General features: G+C 40.1%; 2 long non-coding RNA genes across 2 annotated transcripts; both read right to left on the bottom strand.

The window, feature by feature from the left end:
* Nucleotides 1–427: 427 nt before the first annotated feature.
* On the bottom strand, nucleotides 428–1,176 carry LOC148880732 (uncharacterized). The gene is made up of 2 exons (XR_016104642.1): nucleotides 1,040–1,176; nucleotides 428–903 (listed from the first exon to the last, which is right to left on the bottom strand). It is a non-coding gene; the product is annotated as an uncharacterized LOC148880732 (long non-coding RNA).
* Nucleotides 1,177–1,212: 36 nt separating this feature from the next.
* Nucleotides 1,213–16,519, bottom strand: LOC148880731 (uncharacterized). The gene is made up of 3 exons (XR_016104641.1): nucleotides 16,379–16,519; nucleotides 13,958–14,054; nucleotides 1,213–1,350 (listed from the first exon to the last, which is right to left on the bottom strand). It is a non-coding gene; the product is annotated as an uncharacterized LOC148880731 (long non-coding RNA).
* Between the last annotated feature and the right edge of the window lie 472 nt (nucleotides 16,520–16,991).

Here is a 16,991-nt window from a genome sequence, read left to right as displayed (position 1 = left end):
GGGCCCCCATATGACTTGCCGATGAATAGCTAGTTATCCACCAATACCATTAGACGATGGGTCCCAAGCCAATTAAAACGTTGCCTGAGACGAATTTTACAACTCTTGTTTATCACTCTTCTTCTTGCCTTGTTGGCTTTTTCTTGGGATGGAACATCATCTCCGTGTTGAGGTTGCTGACTAGTTGGCAACGAAGTAAGAGAAACACACTAAAAGGACAAAATATGTTGAAGCTTTTGAGGGCAATGAAGAGCTTACCAAATAAAGTGGGAATTTAGCCCTTGAAAGGGCATTCCATACCCAACAAAGGGAAACTTAAAAGGGTGTCAAGAAGCTTGGCACTGTGGTTCATCGCATGTGGTCTTATAAGACAATTCTTCTTTTAGATCATGTCAACTGTCAAGTATCGAATGTGGTTGAGCCATTATTTTGAGTATCATTTTGGTTATTGGACCACAGTGAAACTGATAACTGAAATGTAATATACAAACATCTTGAAAGTCTTACGTTCTAGGGATTTTTATCAGGATAAATTCTTCATAGAACTTTCTATTGTGATTTGTGAAGCAACAAAGATGGTTATATTAAACTACAAACCAAACTATGGATACAGACGGATAATCCTCTCCAATAAATCACAAAGTACTTGCTTTGGAGAGCACGGAGATGGAGCATGTCCCAAGGAACAGCAGCACAAGAGAGAGATTTGAGTAGCTATCCAAACTGTACCCACATTGCATTTCCCATATATCAAAATCATCCGGACATTACATTCCAGGGGCAGTGCAGTATAAGACGAGCTGCATCAAGAGATGCAGCACGAGCCCAGAATGTAGCCATGTGACTTGGTAGGCCTTGATACCAGAGTGCAAGAATCAGAGAGAGAATCAGAAGTAGCAAGTCCTAAGCATGATTCAAATTATAGAATCATGTTAGCAAGTCCTAAGCCATAAGGTAATGATAATCCAGATGTGAGACGCTGTAACAGATCAATCATATAATAAGGTAATAACCAGAACCAATCTAAGATGTAACTTACTTTTTTTCCTTTCATATCGTTTCTGTAAAGCTCCATTGTTCATTTGTTCTTATGAACATCAAGGACACCCTACAAGTTGGAAGCACGTGTACATAGGGGAAAAAAAGGAAGCAAAAAATGAACTGGGAAAGAATGGGGTTAATCTGCTACTAATAGGATCCCTGTTTACCGTTTATTGGGGATTCTCTTTGCCTTGTTGCGTCCCCTGAGCATCCATCTTCATGAAACGAAAACCCATTATACCCCTATGTTCTCCTGTCCCCAAGCAACGGCTGCAGTAACCAAGGCCACTCCCACCACAAGTTTTGCACCTGCCAGGGAAGTGGAGATCATTGATGACATTGATCCATGAAATGGGAAAAAAAAAATATATATATATATATATATATCACACAAACACGATAACACATTATGTAAACAGTTCACCATTTTGGCCATTCTCCTTTTGGTAGCATAACCAGTTGTATACAGTTCGTCCTACCTACCATGTCAAGGAAAAAAAATAACACAAATGATGAAACTTATTTTATTTTCCTTCATATAATTCAAAACAAGCTGTAGTCCTATGAATTATGCAAAGCAAGCAAATTAGGAACTCAACCCTTTACTTGACCAATGAACTTGCCTCCATGGTGCAAGATTTGAACTGTTAGAAAAATAAATGGTAAATTAGTTCATCAATGCATTATATAAAGGGTGTTCTTGATACTTGGATGCAGGAGTGGAGCCGAGTAACAGATATTTGACTGTTGGCCTCCTGCCTGAGGGTTCTCTCAGCTTCCATTTTTTCATGGAATGCAAACGCATAATATTCCTGAATTCTGGCCCCCAAGCAACAGAAGCAACAACCAAGACCATTCCTACTGCAAGTCCCAGATCTGCCAGAGAAGTAGAGCCATTCGAAGAAATGGAGCCAAGAAACAGAAAATCATGGCATAATTACATGGTATACAGAATGATGACAGAAGCTGAATCTACTTCACAACCACTGTAATAATGAATAGCAAATAGTGCAGTGTCTCATAAATTCTAGGGAAATTTTGAGATTGTTACACGTTTAAAAATAGGGGTTACCTGGCAGGAAATAATGGATGATGGGGTAAGGAATGACTTCTAGGCCTGTAGAAAGGATTCAGGGTTAAAAAGGATAGATAAAGATAGGAACATGAGGACTTAAAAGATGAAATGTAACATGTGATACTGTTCTTCATACCAGTCCACAACTCAGACTCAACTAAGCATTATCCCAAGAATAAAAGGTTGGCTACATGAATCCCATTCTACCATTCCACTCTGTTCAGTGCTATGGGGCCCTCAAATTAATTTTCACTACTTCAACCTATGTCCTTTTGGCCTGCCCCTATGTATTCTAGACCCTTCAATCTGCAATAAATCAATTCTAACTGGTGTTATAGATGGTTTTCTCTGCATTTGACCAAACCACCTTAATCTGCTTTCCCTCATTTCATCACCAACTAGGGCTGGATACAACAAGGATGCACCTGGACAAAGTAACAGATACAGAATTTACACTAAATTTGAAGCATCTGACATTATACAGCACTGCTGTACAGGTATATGGGTATCATAGATTGAAGCTACTGTGAAATTCCTATAAATATGCACATTTCCGATCCTGTGGGTGACATCCATAAAATTGCTGGCCTAATTTCCATTTTATAATATTTTCCTTTTACCCTAAGTGGTATTCTCCAATCACATAGGACTCAAGATACACTCCAGACCCCTCAAGTTTGCTCATCCAGCTCTGATTCTACGGGTGAATCTTCCTCAATATCTCCCTTATTATGGATGCCAGTCTTAAACATGGCGAGAAAAAAAGGTGAAACAGAGGCTGGTCTATTGATATACATAGGGGTTCAATGATGGGTAAAGGAATAATAAAATGCACTGAGGTTGAAAGAGGCCTCCGTGGCCTAGTGCCTGAAACTACAGATCATCTGAGCATCCACTATTCTGTCACTTCCAAGGTGTGGGAACACTTTCTTAATGCTATTGGGATCAGTTGGGTAATGCCGAGCTCAGTCAAAGACTTACTGTGCTTCTGGAAAGTCCAAGGGCTGAAGAAAAAAGGAAACCTAGTCTGGAGGTCTGTTCCTGCAGCTGTTCTTGGGTCAATATGGACTGAAAGAAACAATAGAATCTTCTGTAACAAAGTGAAGAGTTCAGAGGACCTAATACATTGTGCTGTTAGTAAACTGATATCTTGGGTCTCTGTAAAACCTGAATTCAAAAACCTGTATGTGCCTGAGTTGTTAAGATTCCAATCCCTTCGGAGTCTGCAATCTCATATGCTTTCTAGCCAATCTCGGTGTGGCTAGGGAGCTGTTGTACTATTTGCTTGCTGTTTCTAATAAAATTTTATCTTACATTTCAATAAAAAAGAAGAAAGAGGTTCATTGGAGGTGTAAATAAAGCTAAACCTTGTTGACAGGGAGCAAAAAATCAATACAAAAGTGACAAGGAACTAACAAAGGAAAATAGAAGAGAAAAGAAAAAGAGAAAAGAAAAAAGAGAAAAAGATAAAGATAAAGACTTAGTGGAATCAGTACACCTAGACATCGAAACATAACTCAGGATTTGAAGTAACCTCAAGAAAAATGCAATAGCAGAAGCTTCTGTCCATTCCTCCCAAGGAATAACAATCTTAAATGGAAAGGGTTCGCCAAGCTCTCTTCCCCACCTTTTCTGACTTTTAAACAACAAAGAAGGATAATTTATAACTAACCCAACACGGTCTCTAAATTCAGTCCAAGTCCCCTTACAAACTTCATTTTAAGGCGTACCTCCATTATTTGTCCATCTACTTACCCTCGTGATACAAGTAATCCATTTCCTGATTTTCTGATATTGAATGCCAATATCTGCAGAGTGGACCCGGGTTGAAGAGTGTTGTGAAGGGAGAATCGGATGCAAGTGGCGTAAAGGTAGGGTTTTGGAAGTCAAGGGATGATATGATATGTAGCATTAATGACCAGTGAGAATAATGTACTTATTTTACGATCATATGCTGGATGATGTAAAAAATCTAGCAACCTCTGCAAAGTGACAAGATTAATGAAAATCAACACCTTATAAATGATTCTAAAGAATCTTTCAAGCAAATAAATGGACGAACTGCTTCCTGGTGTAATAGTAAAATCTTCTACTTGGTGCCAACACAAGTCCCAGGAGCTATGGACCCAATAATAGAAAAGTTCCATTGCAAGTTTGCAGGTTGGAAGATAACACTTAACCAGAGTGCTCTCTCTAATCTTCTTCCCATATATTTCTTGTCTTTATCTACAGCACTAACCTCGGTTCTAAATTCTTTGGAGAAAGACGGACCGCAGATGGGACTTCTAATGATGAGAATAAGTTTCATCTTGTAGCATGGCCTTAATTTTGTCTCCATAAGAAAGAAGATGGGATAGGCGTTAAACCTCTCTGCCTAATGAATAAAGCTTTTCTAGGAAAATGACTATGGAGGTACACCAATGAGATGGATGAAGCTTAAAGATGATTTCTCACGGTACCTTGGTTTAAAGATGATTTCTCTGTGTTCATCACTCTTAAGCCTAGAAATGGAGAGTGAATTTCTATCTGGTATGACACATGGTGTGGAGGAAGACCCCTTTGAAGGGATGAGAGATCCATCATATGGATAGCCAAACCCTGCAGGAAGGTAGGGCGAAATTTCAAAAATTTCTCTCTCCCACCTGGGAATCACATTCCCTGTTTTAGAAAATCTGTATTTTCAATGATCAATCTTGAACCAAGAACCGAACCAGATTTGAAACCAAAAGTAGGAGAGGGATATAACTGGTACGAAGAAATAGTATCTCCCAATGAAGGTGTTCACGCCCAAAAAAAGTCTCCAAAGACTGCTCCCACTGAAGATGACAGTGTAGGGTGGAGCAGAATCAGCAGTGTTCTTCCCAAGAACCGAATCCTTCAGTAAGAATTCGATGGAGGCTGTGAGCACGACTTCAGATCAGCCTTTCTTCAAAGACTGATATCAAGAACTGTTCTTGAACGCTCCTACAAAACTGGAGAACGAACTAGCAGCAGGCGGCAACTGGAGGAGAACATAGGGAGAAGATGGCGCAGTCACACTGTTGCTGTCTTCTCTCTGGGTGATCTAAGATCTGATGTTTGGGGATGGGCTGAATGGTTCGCCCCCTCCTCCTTTTATAGACTTAAAGAGATCAGGTACTAATCTCATTATGAGTTTCCTGATTCAAATCCTTATTTGAATCTAGACTCTCTTTAAGTGATAAGGATAAATCCTTATCTTATCTGCAGATTAAATCAGCTCTCTCCTAATCTCATTAGGAGGTTTCCATATCCAAATTCAGATCTGGACTCTTTGAGTGGATAGGGATAACTCCCTATCATATCTGTTGATCCAATCCCAGATCCGCCCCTCTCTTTAATTAGCCCAATAAGTCTTATGTGCTCAGTGGCCTTCCAAACTGTTGCCCAATTGAGCTTCTTTGCATGGCGTGGGACCTAAACATTGATCTACACATCAACCACATGGGTTCAGCCTAGCCTCTATTACAAGGCCTGGCTGAATTCCTTGAAAAGATAGTGAACCCCCTGAAGCCCATCACATGGGCTCCTAATGGGCCCAACACTTACACTAAGTGGTCCCTGGGCCAAGCCACCTTATAAAAACCCAGGGACTGTGGGCAAATGCAAGATTAGCCCATCAGGTATTACCCTCAATGGTCTTACACTTAACCTCTCAGCCCATAATGATCAAACATTGCCCGACAAGAGAGGACCTCCCCCTCGGCTGCAAGGAACAGTGTTGCACTCTCTAGTCACATGGATACCAGGAATTAAAACCTTTTGCAAACATTTTGAAACCAATATATATATGTATATTCGTATATAAATATATTTTGCAAAACAAATTTCAACGATTGAAATCGGTTGCCGGCAGTCTTGGTTTCCATCAGAGAGAGTGCATCCCCGATCATTACCTTTGTCCGACAAAGGGGCTGATCCTGTCACTATGATCACTCACTCAGATGAATTCTCGAACTATCCCAACATACCTAGGTTTTGACCCCCTCTAAGGATCTCACTGATTGGCATATCAAAGACAACCCAATCCGACACCTAGTGTAGTATCATAATCGAGTCTAGGGGTCAGGTGTAACTTTCCAGTTTTGCCCACTAATCTCCAAGGTCCAGGGCAATACTGGAAATCCGATCCGGTTCAGGGTTTCAAGTAAACCTACACTGCATGTACCTTGGGTCTTACCCTGGCAACTGAGACAGGCCACCCCAACACTTGGCAACACATCAGTGTCAGCCTTAACAGGATAAATCTCCCCAGACTTATCCAACGGCTATGAACATTCTAATCAAATATGTACTTTATTCATTTACAATGTCATAATGTACATCAATCTAATTGGAGCTAAGGGCATACATTGTCTAACACCCATAGCCAATCCTATCCTCATATCTTTAATATAGCTCCAAACAGGGATGCTGTAGTTAAAGATATCTATCAGATTATTGGTGGGGAAGCGGTCTGGGCCCCTGTTTTATGCAGAATTCCATATGATCCGAAAATTCAGGAAACAATGGCATTTCTGAATGACATTGCTCAGTTTAAAGTTCACCCCAATTCCAAAGACCAAATGTGGTGGGTTGTATCTAATGGGGGAGCCTTCTCAGTCAAATCCTTTTCTCTAAATTGTGTGGATCTACCAGCTCAACAATAGCATGAAAATGGATCTAGAAGTCCAGAGCTCCATCCAAATCCCTTTTTTCACATGGATAGACACCTATTAGGGACAGGATTCTAACTATCAACCACCTGCATGCAAGAGGCACGGTGCCAGTTAACCACTGCATGCTCCCAAAAGGGGGAACCTATCTTCGACTTTCTGATTCGTTGCAACTTCACTTATAGCATATGGATGCACTTCTTTCTATTCAGTGTATCTATGACTTCAGTATCCTTGGGGGGGCTCTATGCTCTCTATATAAGTTAGTCCCAATTGCAAAATATGTTGGAAAACGTGGGGTTACTGGTTCAGATCTGAAAATAGAATTGTATATATTCCTAGGATTGTGGAAGGATTGATTTAGAAAGTTTTTTCTTTCTATTTCTTTCTTTCTATTTTTTCTTCTTTCTATTTTCTTTTCTTTCTATTTTTCTTTCTTTCTATTTATTGCAGCAGCTTACTGTATAAATATGCCCATTGGCAATAGAATGAAACATATATCAGTATTCTACCATTTCAAAACATGGTATCAGAGCTCTAGGTTTGTCAACCTTGAGATTTTTTCGGCCTTCATTGCCAGTTTTTTGTGCTTTTCTCTTCTGGCCTTCAGTGTTGATCTGTAACCAGAAGTGTTTCTTTATTCTCCTTTCTTGCTGGCCTTATTTTTCCTCCATTAACAATGTCCGACATGACTGCAACAAGTGCTCCCGTCCAAACCGATGAAGGAGCAACAAATTCTCATCCTCACACTGGTCATTTGCAGAATATTCAGGCAACATATAGACTGAATGGCCAGAATTACTTGAAGGGTCACAACTAGTGCGTACCTATTTGAAGGGAAAAGGAAAAATTAGTCACCTCCTTGGAACAAGACCAAGGTTGGGCGAGCCAAATTTTGATGCTTGGGACGAAGAGGACTCCATGATTATGTCACGGTTGTGGAGTTCAATGACACCCGAGATCAGTGATACTTGTATGTTTCTTCCCTCTGCAAAGGCTATTTGGGATGTTATCCGACAAACCTATTCCAAAGCCCATGACGCTGCTCGTGTCTATGAGGTCAAAGTGAAGACTGTGGCGGCCAAACAATGGAGCAGGAGTGTTACAGAGTATGCAAATCTGCTGCAAAATTTATGGCATGAGCTTGATCATTATCGGGTTCTTGAGACAGTGCACAGATGATGCTGTGATCTTGAAGAATTTTATTGAAAGAGATAGGGTGTATGATTTTTTGGTCGGACTGAATGCTGAATTTGATCAGGTCCGAATACAAATTCTTGGCAAAGAAGAAGTGCCTCCATTGAATGAAGTCATAGCCCTTGTCAGAGCTGAGGAAAGCCACCGTGGAATCATGCTTGAGCCTAAAGATCCCGAAGGCTCAGCCATGGTGGCAAGGGGAGGAAGTTACAGTGGTTCAAAGGGTGAGAACAATCACAACTTGGCTCGTGACACAACCACCTGTGACTCTAACGATAACCTCTGGTGCACCTATTGCAAGAAGCCCAGACACATGAAAGATCGGTGCTAGAAACTTCATGGGAAACCTCCCACATCCAGCAAGGAATGGGGAAATCGAGGAGTTTCAAAAGGAGTTCAACAGGCCCATAATGTCTCCAGAACCCCGCAGCAAGAACACTCAAGTTAGGGACCATTTAATGATGAAGAAATTGAAAGGCTAAGGTGCTTCCTGAAATCCTTGAAACCAGGAAGTGGTTCTACCACTCTTGCTCTCTCAGGTGAGTCTTTATCTCTAGGATTACATGCCTCGGCTAGTGTTTTTCCATGGATTCTTGATTCTAGAGCTACTGACCACATGACACCCTCTTCACTACATTTTCTCACCTATACACCCTGTCCTAGTAATAGAAAAATTTCTGTTGCTGATGGTTCTTTCACCACAGTGGCAGGGATTGGGAATATTCAAATTACTCCATCCCTATTACTTAAAAATGTGCTTCATGTTCCTAAGTTATCCACTAGCCTTATCTCTATACATAAACTCACCCAGGATGTGAACTGCAATGTTGTGTTCTTCCCTTCTTACTGTGTATTTCAGGACTAGGTTTCGGGGAAGAAGATTGGACTTGCTAAGGAAAGAGATGGACTCTACTACCTTGAAGCAACCAGCAAATCATCTCACACTGTTATGCATGTCACACGAGTCATTCTTATCTACCTCCAATAAAGATTTAATTTGGCGTCATCATTTCCGTTTTGGTCATCCTTCATTTCCTATTTTAAAAACAATGCTTCCTTCCTTGTTTAAAGGAATTGATGTTGAAACCTTTCATTGTGATGTTTGTGAACTTGCTAAGAACAAAAGGGTTTCTTTCCCAATCAGCAATAAAAGATCTTCAACTCCTTTTTATTTGATTCATTCGGATATATGGGGCCCTTCTCAAATTCCCAACATTACTGGTTCCAGATGGTTCATCACCTTTATTGATGATTGCACTAGGGTCACATGGATTTTTCTTCTTAAGTCTAAATCTGATGTGGGTACGATTCTTCCCAACTTTCATAACATGGTCCAAACTCAGTTTGGTGTGAGAATTAAAAGGTTTCGATCTGATAATGCTACAGATTATTTTAATCAGAATTTGTCCCCATATTTTCAGAAAGAAGGCATTGTGCATGAATCCTCCTGTATTAACACTCCCCAACAGATTGGGGTAGCTGAGAGAAAAAATGGCCATCTTTTGCAAACCACCTGAGGCTTTCTCTTTCAAAATCAAGTGCCAAAACAATATTGGGGGGAAGCTGTCCTTACTGCTGCCTACACCATAAATAGACTACCATCTAAAGTTCTTGACAACCGAAGCCCAATACAAGTCCTTTCTCAATTTTACCCTGATATTCGAGCCTCAAATAATCTCACACCAAGAATTTTTGGCTGCACTGCCTTTGTTCATGTCCATAATAAGGGAAAATTAGACCCACGAGCAATCAGGTGTCTCTTCTTGGGGTATTCCCCAACTCAGAAAGGTTATAAATGTTATCATCCAGCCACCAGAAAATTCTACACCTCCATCGATGTCACATTTGAGGAAGGAAAATCTTTTTTCACTCAACCTTATCTTCAGGGGGAGCCCTCATTAATGGAAGATAAGGCCTCGGATCTACTCTCCCTAGATGTATTACCCTCCTCACAAACACTCAATCGTCAAGAATCACATCCTTCTGAGTCACATTCCTCTGAGCCCCACATTCTCGAGTCTCAACAAGAGTCAAACAACCCGACCATTGAACCAAATTCGGACACTGTTAACCCCACGAATGATGTGCATGATAATGTGAGATATATGCAGGTTTACTCTAGGAGGAAAAATCCAGATCCTCAACCTGTGCAAGTCCAAGATTCAACTCCTAATCCTAGAACTGAGGGATGCTTAGAACCTGAACCTACACCTTCATAGTCTAAGTATGAGTATGACCTGCCTATTGCACTGAGAAAAGGAACCAGAGAATCTACCAAACACCCATTGTACCCTTTAGCCAAATATGTATCATTCCAAAGATTCTCTAAATCCCATAAAAGTTTTCTAGCCAGCCTTAACACCATTCCAATTCCTAATACTCTAGCCGAGGCACTTTCTAATAAGGAGTGGAGAAAAGCCATGAGAGTGGAAATGGAGGCATTAGAAAAAAACAACACATGGGAAGTTGTGGATCTACCAAGAAACAAGAAGACGGTAGGTTGTAAATGGATGTTCACAATTAAGTACAAATCTGATGGGTCATTAGAAAGGTACAAAGCACGCCTGGTAGCCAAGGGATATACACAGACTTATGGGGTAGATTATCAGGAGACTTTTGCCCCAATAGCTAAAATGAATACAGTAAGGGTGTTACTGTCGTTGGTTGCTAATTATAATTGGGATTTGCAACAGTTTGATGTAAAAAATGTGTTTCTCCATGGTGATCTAGAAGAGGAGATATACATGGACATTCCACCGGGTTTTGGAGAAGGCATTAAAGGGAACAAAGTTTGTCGGTTGAAGAAAGCACTATACGGTCTCAAACAATCTCCGAGAGCATGGTTTGGAAGGTTTACGAAGGTAATGCTGAGTACAGGTTACAAGCAAAGCCAAGGTGACCACACATTGTTTATCAAACACACAGCCTCTGGGGGAGTTACTGCACTATTAGTCTATGTGGATGATATAATCGTTACTGGGAATGACAAAAAGGAGAATGAAGCATTGAAAAACTGCCTTGTCAGAGAATTTGAGATAAAAGACTTGGGGAGACTAAAGTATTTTCTCGGAATTGAAGTTGCACATTCTAAACAAGGCATCTTTATCTCTCAACAAAGTATGTTGTTGATCTTTTGAGAGAAACAGGAAATATGTCATGTAAACCAGCTTCCACGCCTATAGATCCCAATCATAAACTTGGAGAAGCCAACGAGAATGTAAGTGTAGACAAGGAGATGTTCCAAAGACTAGTTGGAAAACTCATTTATCTTGCACATACACGACCGGATATTGCATATGTTGTAAGTGTAATAAGTCAGTTTATGCATAATCCTAAAGAAGTTCATCTGCAGGCTGCTCATCGAATTCTGCACTATTTGAAAGCCAATCCAGGAAAAGGAATTTTATTCAGAAGAAATGGAGGACTGACTCTTGAAGCATATACAGATGCTGATTATGCAGGATCTCCAGTAGATAGACGGTCCACTTCTGGTTACTGTACCCTTCTTAGGAGGAAACTTAGTCACTTGGAGGAGTAAGAAGCAAAATGTAGTGGCTCGATCAAGTGCAGAGGCAAAATTCAAGGCTATGGCACAAGGAGTGTGTGAACTACTCTGGTTGAAAATTTTAGAAGACCTGAAGATTCCACGAGAAGAGCCTATGAAACTATATTGTGACAACAAGTCAACCATCAATATTGCTCACAATCCTGTTCAACATGACAAGACGAAGCACATCGAAATTGACCGACACTTTATAAAAGAGAAACTGGACAACAAGTTGATTTGCACTCCCTATGTGTCTACAAAAGGACAACTAGCCGATGTACTTACTGAAGGGCTCAATAGTACAGACTTTCGGAGAATTATAGCCAAGCTGGGAATGGAGGATCTCTATTCACTAGCTTGAGGGGGAGTGTTGGAAAACGTGGGGTTACTGGTTCAGATCTGAAAATAGAATTGTATATATTCCTAGGATTGTGGAAGGATTGATTTAGAAAGTTTTTTCTTTCTATTTCTTTCTTTCTATTTTTGTACTTTCTATTTTCTCTTCTTTCTATTTTTTCTTCTTTCTATTTTCTTTTCTTTCTATTTTTCTTTCTTTCTATTTATTGCAGCACCTTACTGTATAAATATGCCCATTGGCAATAGAATGAAACATATCAGTATTCTACCATTCCAAAACAGCTGGGTTATGTGGTCTGATTGCAATGATCAGATTTTTAGTGGCAAGAATTCATCTACAGAAGTTGTTGGTAAGTCAGAGAGACTGTTATATCATTGGTCTATGTTATATAAGGACCTATCGGTAGACCTGTTCATGGGCCAGGTAGCCCGACAACCCGGCCCGGATGAGCTGTGGCGGGCTTGGACATATTATTAGGCCTGTGGGCCTGGGCCCGGGCCCTATTATCTAAGCCCGACTTAATTTCAGGGCCCAATGGTAATTTAAATACTAATATATATTATTAAAAATATAATAATATTTTTTTTCCAACCCTAACTCGTTTGAATCGATAGTCTTCACTCTTCCTCATCCCTGTTTTATTCGAATGAACTGAAACTTCCCTTTCACAGCGACAGCCGGCAGTAGTTTATCTATCTTCTATACTACAGACAGCGAGCCGGCAACGACATCTCTCCGAGCTCTGACTCCGAGTACTCAGCGGCCTCCCGCTGTCCCCATTTCTCTAAGCTTTGAGTCCAGACTCCAGAGTCCAAAGTAGCAGCGTCCCCAATAATGGTTGGCGGCAACTACAATAGCAAGCTGACAACCAACTCTGAGCTCTGACACCAAATACTCAACGACATCTCCATTTCTCTGAGCTTTGGGTCCAGACTCTAGAGTAGTGGCATCCCCAACAATGGCCAGCGACATCTACAACGGCAAGCCAAGCAACAACCAGTGAACTCCATCTCCAGTTCGTCGATGGCCGATCCTTCCTGCGGAAAATCAGCAATCTCTGGATTGGAAATGTAACTCTCTCAAATCATTTCTCGGGCTTTAGGCTCGGGCTCGAGCCTCGGGCTTTTATCAGGGCCAGGCTTGGGCTTACGATTTAGGCCCGATGGTCGGGTCAGACTCGGTCTCGGGCCTCAATATATTGCGCAGATAACAAGTGAAAGCCCAGCACGGCCCAACCCATGAACAGGTCTATCGGATTTCACCATCTGAAGCTTTTGTTCCCATTGGCGAAGGATCATTAGAGATGATTTTTTTTTTTTTGATAGATATAGAGATGATAATTTGTTAATAGATTCCTGATAGTAATTTCTTTGGTTGATATCTCTTTGTACTCTTTCTTGCTCATTTAATAGAATTGCTCTTTCCATTTCAAAAAAAATGGTATCTTGGGCTGAACAAGCATGAGAATGCAGTTTGGAGTCTGAGATTGGCCACTTCATGCAAAAATTGCTAGAGGTTAGGTCCGTATGACTATATCCAGTGCATCTCTCCCAAGACCCTGGATAGCTATTAGGTAACAGCATATTTTTGTGTTTAGCAAAGAATTAAGATGCTATCAGAAATGTTCTTTCTTACAATAAATGAATATATGTAAAAAACAAAAAGAGAATACAAAGGCTGGTGATAAGAAATTACTCAGAACAGGATCCAACCTTCAACCAAACCCACCCAAATGAGAGCTCCCTAACAATTTAACCCCCTCAAAATTATGTAAATATTCACCTAGAAGAAGATCTCCCAACCAACATCAAACAGCCTCCCAAAATAAATCCTCAAAGAACAAAACAGAGACAGAAGAATTCAGAATAACAAGGAGTGTCTGACCTGTATCTTAATAGGAGAAACATATCAATTGTTGTGTGGATTGCAAGGATCACAAAATGTTGATAGTTTAAATTGTGTATGTGTGCATGCACATGTGGCATGTGCACTTATCCATACATGTGCCTGTGTCAGTTCTTGTGTGCATCCGTGTGTGTATGAGAGAGAGAGAACGAGAAAGAGACCTCTTCCTTGGCAATGACAGCATTTCACTCTCCCACTTCCTCTGCATACAACACAAGGTGGATATGGCTTCTTCTTTTCTTCTTTCCGGACATTCGACTGCATAATGTAATGGAAGATGTAAACGGGTTTCGAGGACAGCATATGTGTAGTATATAAAAAGCAAGATTTTATGTATACTTTTTTGGTTCTATCAATACAATAGTGTTACCTTTTCACAAAAAAAAAAAAAAAAGAGCAGCATTGCTCTCAAGTCTCAAGGATTTATTTTCTCCTTTGTGTGGTAATGCATAATAAATGTCTTACTGCTGATAACCTGTTAAAAAGAGAATTGGCTGGAGAAATCCGAATTCCATTTTCAGTAATGGCAGTTTGGCATCTGTTCACCATCTTTATTCATTGCAAATAAGTATATCATATTATGGAACAGATGGCAGGTCTGTTGATCTGCTAAGGAGCTTCTCAAGGCATAGCAGACCGCCAGAGGAGGGGGGGAATGAGTAGAGGTTGCAAGCTTTTGTGGAAAATGGTTCCTGCTGCAGTCTTGTGGGCAATTTGTGTAGAAGGAAATGTGTGCATCTTTGAAAACAGACTTTTAGAGGAGATTATGGTTGCTAAAAAAAGTGTGGGAATGATTATATCATGGGATGGGAAGCCATGCATAAATTATTCAAAGGAAGACCATACAGCTCTTTTTTTAACTGATTTTATTTTGTAACTAATCAAGATATGCTACAGAAGTTTTTGTGAATTCCAAATATACAGTTGCTTATTGTACATAGATCTATTTGTTTAATACTATATTAGTACTTTACCAGTTTTCAAAAAGTTTCAAGAGTTGCATAAAGCGTTGTTTACTAGCATCCCTAATATTAGCTAGCCAAGAAACATTATTTTGAATAATATCTTGTTACCTAAAAAGACATTCCAAAGTTGTGACTGGTTAAATGCATAAGATTTTGTCCACTAACACTGGACCAGAAGTGACATTTTCAATAATTTATTTTCCCCTGTAAAATGACTAATTTATTAATATGTATCGTTTTAATAGGTGAACCCCTAAACATGTAAAATTAATATGTATCGTTTTAATAGGTTGACCGGAATTTGATACTTAATTTTCAATAATTTATTCTTAGTGCTGTCTTATGGTCCATCTGGTCTGAGAGGAATAGTAGGCTTTTCTGTAATAAGGCCTTAAGTCCAGAAGATTTAATCCAGATTCTTGGAAGGGTATGTAATTTCTGAGTTGATCAGTCTGCCTTTCTGGGACTGATCTCAGCTTGTATGTGCTGCTTTTGTTTCAATAAATATTACGTTACCTTTTTCCAAAAATAAAAATGGGTACCCTAAGTTTACTAACTGAGGAAGATATTCAAACAACGGATGATTTGCAGTAGGGTACTAGGGTATTCAAACTCCTCCAGAAGTGAATGACAATAGCATGATGCAATAACTTACATGTTCTTAGAGAGAGCATTCTATCCCAGTATTTACAGGGTTCAACATCCTTGAGTAGTTTTTGAGTTTATCATATGTATTTAGACTTAGTTTGGGAAGAGTACAAATACAAACATGCAGTGCAAATACAGGTTTAGAAATAAAGAATACAAGGTTTTGCACTATACATATTTGTATTTGTACTCTTCCCAAGCTGAGCCTTATATGCACACATGTTAGGTAAGCAGCAAATATGCACATGATTGAATACATGTGAAGGGATAAAAAAGGAGAGAATCATATCAACCAAAATTTTGGTCTACAAATCAAACAGTGTTTACATGACTACATTTTTTTACTTATTGATAGTTTACATGACTGCATTTGGAACAAAATTGTTGCATCAGAAGCCATCAACCATCATATCAATAAAAAATGCTTTAACAGAATGTTCAAATAAAAAATAAATCCCATTGGACAAAATTCAGAACTATAGATGCAATGCAACTAAAATAAATCCCATTAAGGGCCCAATATAAGGGTGTGAAAATATAGAAATAAAAGAAAAAATTGATTACAAATATACAGAAAGAGATGGTTCTTGTGATTCTTGTTAGGTTTTTATGTCTTAGAATAGTCTACATGGATGTTCACACAATGCACATGTTTTAGCTTGTTATGAATATGGAATTGAATGAGAACCATGACTGTAATACTAAGGCTGAAAAGTGAAAACCAAAATAAGACGGGACCATGCCAAACACTCTGACAGAGGGTCTGTTCAGAGCTTTAAATAACCATCGTGCTTTGACCAAAAGGGATTTAGAGACTAAAAACAATGTCAAGTGCGAACTTTCAATGCTGTTCACTTGATAAGCAAGGAAACCGTTCCCTTTGCACCAATCCTCTTCCATTTGAGTCATTAAATGCCACTAAAAACATAGAACAAGATACCAAAGAGTTTCCAGCAACTCAGGACTTACCGCATAGAGTAATCAAGACTGGGGCATCTGAGACAAGGAGAAGAAGCTTGTTACCTCGGTTCTGACAACCCAAGAAGGTCTTGAGAAGGACAAACGAGGCAAAGGGTTTTGGTTTCGGGGAACACCGTTGGACGGGGCGGCTTCAGCCTTGATGGACGTTATCAGACATGTAGTTCTTGCTGCCATCAATATATACTTTCTCCTGTCGGACAATCTCTATCGTCTCTTCCACCGAACAGCAGTTTGCAGTTTGGATTCCGGCTAGTCGGTCGGTAGATCAGTTCGCTCGTAGTCGTAGAGGAAATTGGCTTGGCGTTGAACTAACATATGCCGGTCTTTTGCCTGGAGCTGGTCTCTCTTAGCCTCATCCTATCCCATGTCTCCCAGACTAGACAATCTCTGTACATTTGATTTGCAATTGAAATTGCAGGAAACAGACACCATCACACTCACACGCCACACGGCAAAGCCGTTGTCCATCGACCATCATTGGGCGAGTTATGGGATTGAGGCTCATCCAATAAAGTTGGGCAGGGTCCCCGGGCGTGTGCCCACCCTAGGGCTAGGGGAATGGACCCGAGCCCAGCTTGGCCCAGCCCTTCTTCGTAGCATC

Source organism: Nelumbo lutea, chromosome 1 (assembly GCF_056320005.1).
Source record: "Nelumbo lutea isolate HS-2025 chromosome 1, American lotus-T2T, whole genome shotgun sequence".
Lineage (NCBI taxonomy): Eukaryota > Viridiplantae > Streptophyta > Magnoliopsida > Proteales > Nelumbonaceae > Nelumbo > Nelumbo lutea.
Note: the sequence above shows the minus strand (reverse complement) of the source record. Positions and strands in the feature narration are given on the sequence as shown.